We start from the raw sequence: 9,578 nt of genomic DNA on the forward strand, positions 1-9,578 counted from the left end.
TTTTTTTTGGTTTTTCGAGACAGGGTTTCTCTGTGGTTTTGGAGCCTGTCCTGGAACTAGGTCTTGTAGACCAGGCTGGTCTCGAACTCACAGAGATCCGCCTGCCTCTGCCTCCCAAGTGCTGGGATTAAAGGCGTGCGCCACCACCGCCTGGCTTCTCCCACTTTTTCTTAAGAAAACTATGTTTGCTTTGCTTTTGTTATTGTTGTTGCTGCTTGTGGGCAGCTACACTGACCCGAGACTTTCGCAGAGGCCCTGATGAAAGGACAAAGGGAGCTTTAGTTCTGTGTCCTTGTCCAGCCTCTCAAGGCTGGTCCAGGGCTGGAGACAGGGCTTCAAAGAAGTCAAGGCTGCAGCTTCTGGGGACCTGATTCTTTCCCTTCTGCTGTGGCTATCAGCCTAAGACAGCAGTGCCGGAGGTACCCAGTGTCTCTTTGCCAGCATTGTCCGACAGCTCCCTGCTGACCTTGTCCCCTTCCCCACTGTGAATAGCAATAAACTTGCTTGACATAAGTCAGCCGCTTATGGGAGACCTCCTGACCCAGCCGTTGCTTTGTCTTCTTTATTTCTCATCTTAGTCCTCCCATTTGACACCCAGTCTCTTATCCTTGCTGGTTCAGGTCAGCTGTTGTCATGGTTTTTGACACAGGAACTCACTGTGTAACCCTGGATGGCCTGGAACTCGCTATGTAGAACAGGGTAGTCATGAACTCATGAAATCTGCCTGCCTCTGTCTCCTGAATGTCAGGATTAAAAATGAGTACTAACGCACCCAACAGATTTTGATTTTGTTTTAAGTCAGAGTCAGTCAGTAAGGCAAAATGGTGTACCTCTGCAACCCCAGGAGCTGGTAAACAGAGGCAGGAGGTTCAAGACTATAACAAGTTAAAGGTCAGCGTGGGCTTCATGAGACCCTGTCCCAAAACAAAACAGAAGTCAATCAATCAATAAAAAAAAATCAGTAAAGGAAAACAAAACAGGAGGTGTGGATTTCCAGCATAAAGAAGCCAATGCTCTAAAGGCAGGGCCTGGGAATGGGGAGCCAGGCCCAAGGCCAGACCATGGGGTGAGGAGCCAGAGTCTAAGTTGTTCCAGTGGAGACACAGTGGCCCATTGAACTCCTTCTTCCACTGGGTTCAAGCCAATGCCAGTCCCAGAGGGATGTGGTCTGCCTCAAGGAGAGGGGGGCAGAGTGTCCTGATGAGTCGAGAGGGTGGTTTTGTACAAGCTGCTAGTGGCCCATTTCCCTCCCACACCTTTGTCCTCCCAGGCCTAGGACTCAGCTGACAAATGACGCTGACTAATGACGTATTTGATGGTCAACAGACAAAGGGACAACTCCCTAGGGAGGCTGTGTTCCCTGCTCTCCCGGCTCATGCTCACTTATCACTGTGGCCGCAGAGGCTGGAGGCAAGCCTTGCTCCAGCTCCCCCAAAAGTGGACAGAAAGCTTAGGGTGCAATGACTTTGTCTTCCAGCTTTTCTCCAGGGTAGTTCTCTGGGTTCAGTCAGATTCTCCAGAGTCAAGGTTTCGGCCCCTGGATTAAAGAGCACAGGTTGGCACCGCCCTGCTTGCCTCTGCCATGCAAGGTGGTACATCTCTGTGTCACTCCCCTGCCCTGCCCTGCCCTGTATGACCCTCCGTGGAGCTGGCCAAGTCCCAGCTGGGCTCGAAGCCCTGTATGACTTCCCACCATGCCTCTAATGGACACCACGTGATTTTTACTGCCGTCTCAGAGTCAGACTGCCCTACTTCTGCAGCCCAGGCTCCTTACTGCTTCCCACTGGCTAACACTAGGCTTGCCCTGTGCTTCTAGAATGTCTTCTTCAGAAACTGATTAGAAGAGACTGAGAGCTTTAGTAAGTCTTGGAAGAATACAACAACAAAATAAAACAAAAGTAGGCATGTGTGTATGCATGTGTGCGTGCCTGACTGTGTGGTTTGCAAGTGTGAGTGCATGTGTGAGTGCCTGCCTATGCACTTTGCGTGTGTGTGTATATGCCTGTGTGTGGGCGCCTGCCTATGCGTTTTGCATGTGTGTGTATGCATGTGTGTGTGCCTACCTATGCATTTTGTGTTGTGTATATGCATGTGTGTGTGAGCGGCTGCCTATGCATTTTGCATGTGTGTGTATGCATGTGTGTGCCTGCCTACGCATTTTGCATGTGTGTGCATGCATGTGTGTGTGCCTGCCTATGTATTTTGCATGTGTGTGGTGCAGCACATGTGCACACGCATGTGGAGATCTGAAATGATATCTCGTGTCTTCCTCCATTACTCTTGACTTTGTTTTAAAAAGTTTTAAAAAGATTTATTTTGGGGGCTCTAGAGATGGAGCAGGAAGTTAAAAAAAATTTGCTGCTCTTTCAGAGAACCCAGGTTCTGTTCCCAACACCCACGTGGCAGCTCACAACCATCTGTGACTACAGCTCCAGGGGCCCAACACCCTCTTCTGACCCCCTCAGGCACTGTACATGTGTGATACACTTACATGCCTGTAGGCAAAACACTCATACACATCTTTAAAAAGACTTATTTAATGTGTTTGTTTTCCATATGTCTGCACAGGTCTGTGAACATGTTTTAGCTGCCTTTGAGGCACCCTGAACCTGGAGCAGGAGTGACAGGCAGCTGTGAGTCAGCCAATGTGGGTGGCACTGAGCTCGGGTCCCTGTAGAAGCAGCAATGACCTCTAAGTGCCACACCATCTCTCCAGCTCCTTCAATGTCAAGATAGGGTTTCTTTGTGTGACAGCCCCCAATGTATACTGAAACTCACTCTGAAGACCAGGCTGGCCTAGAACTCACAGAGATCTGCCTGCTTCTGCCTCCCAAGTGCTGGGATTAAGGGTGTGCACCACCTTCTGACTTCGAGAAGACATTTTTTTTTTTTTTAAATTGAGACAGGGTTTTTGTGTAACAGCCCTGGCTGTCCTGGAACTAGTTCTGTAGATCAGGCTGGCCTCAAATTCACAGAGATCCACCTGCCTCTGCCTCCTGAGTACTGGGATTAAAGGAGTGCGCCACCACTGCCTGGAGAGAAGACATTCTTAAGATACAGGAAAAGAAGGGGCTGAGCCGGAGCTCAGTTTGCAGCATGCTTGACTACCATGCATGAAGCCCTGGGTTTGATTCCCAACATCATATAAAATCAGGCCGATAAATTTAAGGTTATTCTTAGCTACACAGTGAGTTTTAGGCCAGCCTGAGCTACATGAGACCCTGTCTCAAAAACAAACAAACACATAAGAAAAAAGGTTGAACATATTCAATGCAATGCCCAGCAAAATCCCAGCAAAATTCTTCACAGACCTTGAAAGAACGGTACTCAACTTCATATGGAAAAGCAAAAAACCCAGGATGGCCAAAACAATCCTGTGCAATAAAAGAACTTCTGAAGGCATCACAATCCCTGACTTCAAACTCTACTACAGAGCTACAGTACTGAAAACAGCCTGGTATTGGCATAAGAACAGACAGGAGGACCAATGGAACCAAATAGAAGACCTGGATATCAATCCACACATCTTCGAACACCTGATTTTTGACAAAGAAGCAAAAAAATACCAAATGGAAAAATGAAAGCATATTTAACAAGTGGTGCTGGCATAACTGGATATCAACATGTAGAAGAATGAAAATAGCCCCATATCTATCACCAAGCACAAAACTCAAGTCCAAATGGATCAAAGACTTCAACATAAAGCCAGCCACATTGAACCTTATAGAAGAGAAAGTGGGAAGTACACTTGAACGCACTGGCACAGGAGACCACTTCCTAAATAGAACCCCAGCAGCACAGACACTGGGAGAAACAATTAATAATTGTGACCTCCTGAAACTGAAAAGCTTTTGTAAAGCAAAGGACACGGTCAACAAGACAAAATGACAACCTACAGAATGGGAAAAGATCTTCACTAACACCACATCAGACAGAGGTCTGATCTCCAAAATATACAAAGAACTTAAGAAATTGGACACCAAAAGATCACATAATCCAATAAAAAAAATGGAGCACAGACCTAAACAGAGAACTCTCAACAGAGGAATCTAAAATGGCTGAAAGACACTTAAGGAAATCTTCAATATCCTTAGTCATCAGAGAAATGCAAATCAAAACAACTATGAGATTCCATCTTACACCTGTAAGAATGACCAAGACCAAAAACACTGATAACAACTTATGCTGGAGAGGTTGTGGGGAAAAGGGAACACTTCTGCATTGCTGATGGGAATGCAAGCTGGTATAACCCCTTTAGATGTCAGTGTGGTGATTTCTCAGAAAATTAGGAAACAACCTTCCTCAAGACCCAGAAATATCACTCTTGGGTATATATCCAAAGGATGCTCAATTGTGCTACAAGGACACGTGCTCAACTATGTTCATAGCAGCTTTGTTTGTCATAGCCAGAACCTAGAAACAACCTAAATGCCCCTCAACCAAAGAATGGATAAGGAAAATGTGGTACATTTACACAATGAAGTACTACACAGGAGAAAAAATAATGACAGATTGAATTTTTCAGGAAAATGGGTGGAGCTAGAAAACATCATTTTGAGTGAGGTAACCCAGACCCAGAAAGACAATTATCACATGTACTCATTCATAGGTGGTTTTTAAACATAAAGCAAAGAAAGCCAGCCTACAAACCACAATCCCAGAGAATTTAGACAACAATGCGGACACTAAGAGAGACTTACATAGATCTAATCTACATGGGAAGTAGAGGGGAGGATTGAAGGGGAGAGGGGTGGGGCAGGGAGGGGAGCAGAGAAAAATGTAGAACTCAATAAAAATCAATTTAAAAAAAAGTTGAAGCATGATATTATACAGCTATAATTGGCACTTGGCAAGTAGAGGCAGGAGATTCAGGAATTCAAGGCCGACTTTGGCTACATAAAGAGTTGAAGTCAGCCAGAGCTATGTAAGGATATCTCAACTCATGAGGCAGTGGAGGTGCGTGCCTTTAATCCTAACACTCAGGAGGTAGAGACAGGCGAACCTCTGTGAGTTCATGGCCAGTTAGGTCTACAGAATGAGTTCCAGGACAGCCAGGGCTGATGCACAGAGAAACTCTGTCTCGGGGCTGAGGGGGGGGGGGGTGAGAATGTCTCAACTCTCCTACCCCTTCCCTTAAGAGAGAAAAAGGAGGAAGCCTCTAGCTTACACACATCACACTTTTTAACAATGTTGGAGGGACTAGGGGTGCGGCTTAGGGGTTAAGAGCACATACTATTCTTCCAGAGGGCCCGACATGGATTCCAAGTCCCCATGTCAGGCAGCTCACAGCTGCCTGTAACTCCAACTCCAGGGATATCTGACACCTCTGGTTTCTACAGGTAATTGCTTGAGTATGCACATACCCCCCCACACACACATATACACACTTTAAGATAACACAAATAAACCTAAAAAAAAAATCTTGGGCAGATGAGTAAAAGTGCTTACCTGGTGATCCAAGCTGGATCCCCTGGAACCATGTAGTACAAGGAGAGAACTGACCTCAGCACGTTGACCTCTGACTGCCACATGCATGCTGTGACGCTGTGACACACGTACGCGACACACACGGACATATATAAGCACGTTTTTAGTCTTCTTTTTTAAAAAGGACCTGTCTCTTTTCAAATGAATGACCCTCCCCACAAAGCCTAGCCCTTCCCGCCCTGCACTTCAGCTCTTTTCTGGGGCTATTCCTCTCAGAGTATCATTGTTTGTTTCCTGGGTCTGAGGCGCGCACGTGTGTGTGTGTGTGTGTGTGTGTGTGTGTGTGTGTGTGTGTGTGTGTGATAAAGTCTCATGTAGCCCAGGCTGGCCCCAATCCTGTGAGCTGGGATTCTATGTGTGCAACACCACACTTGGCCCACAGTTCGGCCTTGCTAGTCTTTTAGCTCAATCCATTGACCCAGATTCTGCTCAGACAGGAGGTAGCCCTGTATTCAGGAAGCCTGCTTGAGGCTGGGGTGGGGCTTCCCACTGGTTATTTTTTACACTCTCTTTGTCCTCTCCTTCCTGCAGGCCACAGCGTAGAACTTTCTCCAGCAGCCCCCAACCCCTCCGCTCAAGGCTCCGTGGCAATCAAGCTCACGGGCTTGTTCCAGGGCTACCCTGCACCGCATCCAGGGCGCTGTAAGCTCTAGAAATGGCAGCACTGGTTTCTGTAGAGTTCACAGCCAAACCTGGCTCACAACACATGGCAGGATCCTGAGTGTTAGCTCTGGTAGCTGCGCAGCGAGTTCTTATCCTGCGGAATGCCCTCAGCTCTGCAAGCCTTGGACTCTCTGAAAGGCCCTTTATCTGGATACTCTCCTGCCCCTCAGCAACCACTAGGCCTAAAGGGAAGGCACCGTGTCCTGTCTGCCATTCTGTATGTCTGTGGACAACAATCCCCTTGGCAAACACAGAGAACTGAAGACTGTCTTCTGCAGATAACTTTAACCAGCCTCTCTCACTCCGCTGGATCCTCTCCCGCGTCTATCTTCCAGAGGGGGCTAATATTCTCCCTAGCCCCGCTTTCCAGGCACCGCGCAACCCTCCCCCTTCACATTCTCCCACTGTCACACGAATGTTATATGATCCTGTTTAGGAATCTGTCCGCAGTTCAGAACTGCCAGCCAAGCGTCTTGTCCCGGTCTCCTTGCTACCTGTCTTCTAGATCAGACCATAGTGGGAGAGGAATCCCCAAACCATAACAGCCTTTCTTCTTCCCTTCCCATTAGGAAACCCCATGGCTCAACGGTGCGTCTCCGACCTTCCTCCACAGGCGCTGAGGGCCCTGAAATCACCCTGCCTACCTTTTACTGAGACCAGAGAACATGGATGCTGGACCTTAGGCCAAAGCCACAGTCCCTTGCTTGTGCCCCGCGCTGCCTTAGGTATGTGAGAGCTGTTCCGTGGGAGAGGGCGACTCCTGGTGGTGATGAGAGGAATGGCGGCCTGGAGCTCGGTTCACAGGACTCAGGATGACGGAGGAAGTAGGTCACTGAACCTGAGGCCCTAATTATCAAGAATGTAAATAGAGGAAAGTCCCTTCTCGAGGGGAGACTCTCTCCTCACCCATTGTCCTTAGTCATGTTCTCCATAATGACTTAATAACACGGTCCCGTGCTTTTAATTGGACCCTAAAGATTGGATCTTCAGGAAGCAAACACAGTCATTATCAAATGGTTTTGGGCACCTGGCAAGCCACACAAGCTTTTACAATTCAGGAATCAGGTGCTAAGTCCTATTAGAATGCAGGAGATTGCTTTCTAATAAGACTTCTAGACTCGCCATGACCTTGGGGTCCCAAGCACTGGGCCGGGATTCCGCAGTAGCCCGCTAGGCGGCGCCCCAGCCCACCGTCGTCCCTTCCTGGAGCCCAGAACTGTTCTTGCTCTGAAATGCATACAGCACGCTGAGGAATGACTGCTTGTACCGAATGATAAATGTCTGCCTCCAAATCTAAGGAAAAATTCTCTAACCAAGCATGGTGGTGCACAACAGTAATCCCAGCACTTGGGAAACGGAGACGAGTTCAAAGGCCGAGTTTCAATTGTTTTTGTTTTTATTTTTTGTTTGGCTTTCAAGACTGGGTTTCTCTATGTGATAGCTCTGACTGTCCTAGAACTTGCTTTGTAGATCAGGCTGGCCTCAAGCTTGCAGAGTTCCGCCTGCCTCTACCTCCCAAGTGTTGGGATAAAAGTGTACACCACCACGCCCGACTAGTTCCAGTATTTTAAAAATTGAATATAACTTGTCACTCCCAAGCTATAGCTGCAACACCTTCCTTCACCACTCCACCCCCCATGCTCCAGCTCCCTCTCCCTCCTTCTCCTTCCTGTAGCAGGGTCTCTCAGGCAAGGGTACCTTGAGTTCAAGATCCTCCTGCCACAGCCTCCCCGAGTGCTGAAGTTACAGGCAGGGACCACTGTCGTCAAAGGTGACCTTGAATCTCCTGATTCTTCTGCCTCCAACTCCCATATCCTGGGATTACAGACGTGCTCCAGCATACCTAGTTTATGGTTTTTCCTCAAAGGCTTTCATGCTATCTTAAAGCTTTACATGTTTTTATGAATGTTTTACAGAGATGGCTGAGTAGGTAAAGGTATTTGTCTGCCAGGACTGATTGCCTGAGGTTATTGACCAATGTGACAGAAGGAGAATTAGTCCTTATAGGTGACCTCTGACCTCTACGTGACAGGTGCCACAGTATGTGTGTGGACTTGTGCCTAGGCACACACTCACACACTCAAGCAAATACATAAATATAATACATTCACACACACACAGTCTCACACTCCAACACACACGCACACACATATGCACACGCTCACACTCAAGCAAATACATAAATATAATACATTCACACACACACAGTCTCACACTCCAACACACATGCACACACATGCACACACTCACACTCAAGCAAATACATAAATATAACACATTCACACACACATACACAGTCTCACACTCACACACACACTCACACACACCCTGGACAAATGGCTTAGTGGGTAAAGCTCTTGCTGTACAAGTATGAAGCTCTGAGTTTGAATTCCCAGAATTCATATTAAACTGTATGTGGCCAGGCGGTGGTGGTGTACACCTTTAACCCCAACACTTGGGAGGCAGAGGCAGGTGGATCTCTGTAAATTCAAGGCCAGGCTGGTCCACAACTGTTTTGCAGAGAAACCCTGTTTCGAAAAACAAAACAAACAAACAAACAAACAAAACCTGGATGTGGCAAGACGTGTCTTACGTATGCCTTTAATTCCAGCACTGGGCAGGCAGATCTCTGTGAGTTTGAGGACAGCCTGGTCTATATAGTTCCAGGACAGCCAGGGCTACACAGAGAGACTGGCTCAAAACAACAACAACAACTACAAATGCTGAGTGTGGCAGCACTGACGGTAATTCTACTGTTTCTATGGAGACAGGACGCAGAGGCGAGACGTTCTGGGCACAGGATCCAGCAAGGCTGAGGCAGGAGGGTTGCAGCAAGGTCAGCCTGGATCATGTGAAGTTCAGGCTAGCCTAGGCTGCAGAGGAAGATCCTGTCCAAAGAAACAACCAACAAAGTGACTCCTATGCATAACGTTTCATAATGAAAACCAAGAGATGAACAGAAGGAAAAACCTAAAGGGATGCTTTTTTGAAATATCTGTTTTAATCTTTTTTGTTTTTATTTTGTTTGAGACAGAGTTTCTCTGTGTAGTCCTGGCTGTCCTGGAACTCACTATATAGACCAGGCTGGCCTCAGACTCACTGAGATCCGCCTGCCTCTGTCTCCCAAGTGCTGGGACTAAAGGCGTGCACCACCACCACACAGAGTGTTTTATTCTTGTGTACCTGTAGTCTGGGAGTGTCTGTGTACAGGCGCCCATGGAGACCAGAAAGGGACGTGCAAGCACCAGGAGCTGGAGTTACAGGCCACTACGAACAGCCCAGCGCTACTGCTCAGAAACAAACTCAGGTCAAACTCAGGAGCAGCCGGTGAGCCATCTCTCCAGCCTTACTAAAGGAATTCTTTACATCATGAGCATATTATTTTGATTTCACTCCGGGCACTTTTAGAAGGCTGCCCCATTTGCGTT

Source organism: Alexandromys fortis, unplaced genomic scaffold (genome assembly GCF_014885135.2).
Source record: "Alexandromys fortis isolate MF-2015 unplaced genomic scaffold, M_Fortis_MF-2015_v1.1 scaffold_397, whole genome shotgun sequence".
In the NCBI taxonomy this organism is placed as follows: Eukaryota; Metazoa; Chordata; class Mammalia; order Rodentia; family Cricetidae; genus Alexandromys; species Alexandromys fortis.